The sequence below is a fragment of the Anas platyrhynchos genome, chromosome 2, assembly GCF_047663525.1.
Source record: "Anas platyrhynchos isolate ZD024472 breed Pekin duck chromosome 2, IASCAAS_PekinDuck_T2T, whole genome shotgun sequence".
In the NCBI taxonomy this organism is placed as follows: domain Eukaryota; kingdom Metazoa; phylum Chordata; class Aves; order Anseriformes; family Anatidae; genus Anas; species Anas platyrhynchos.
In genome coordinates this window covers 63,669,138-63,670,155 of record NC_092588.1, presented here as the reverse complement: position 1 = coordinate 63,670,155, position 1,018 = coordinate 63,669,138, and positions in this window count along the sequence as shown.

Sequence of the window (1,018 nt, the reverse complement as noted above, 5' to 3'; positions counted from 1 at the left end):
GCACAATGCTATTCATCTATTTCATTGAAAATGCTCTTTTAGTAAGTGCCATGTTAACTCCTACCTTCTGTCACTGCAGATAGAGTAAAATCTAACTGAACACATTCAAATGACCTCCAGCATTTCCTAAAAAGATTCAAAGTAAATAATTGCAGAATGTAGGAGATACATTTGTAACCCAGCACCTTTGTAGTATTCTACCAAGCCCTTGCTTCCTGAAGTGGTAAGCAGAGGAGGTAGGAAACCAGAGTATGAGATATAAGTCAAGAAGTAACGTAGCTGGGCTCGAAGTAAACATGAAAATAATCCTAGTATTTACTACAAATAGGGAATTTGACCCAAGACAGCTCGTATTCTGGTAATTAAAATGATGTAATGCCTTGTGTGGTGGAATGCTGACATCTTTCACTGCTGTTGAACTTTTAGCAAGCATCCACCTATGTTCAAATGGTTCAGATCAAGCTAGTGTAACGCAATTACTTCAGCGATGTGTTCAAATTGTTCTAATCGATACATTAAGGCAAGTCAGAGAAGAAGGTAGAGTGAGAATCACAGGTTGCTTTAAAACTACGTAAATGGTTTCCTGCAAAAGCAGTGCTTTCTGTCTTGAAATTTTGTCAGGCTGCAAAGTGGAATACATAGCTCTGAGTATCTTATGAATCATAGAATCATTCAAGTTGGAAGAGACCTTCAAGATCATCTGGTCCAACCATCACCCTACTACCACTGTCACCTGCTAAACCACATCCCTAAGTGCCAGGTCCAACCTTTCCTTCAACACCCCCAGGGACGGTGATGCCAAAAAAAAAAAAGCTGGCACAAGCAAAAGAACACAACTGTGGAAGTACTCATGAAGTGTGAGTGGAATTGTACAAAATACTTCTTTTGCAGGAAGTGCTAAAAACGTCTTGCTAAACAAGAAGGCTGTCATCTGTCGGTGAACAGGTGGGCCTGGTCCACAAGAGACTGCTCTGCTGTATGTGTGTGTGTGTGAAATGAACCTGATTTAATCACGTTA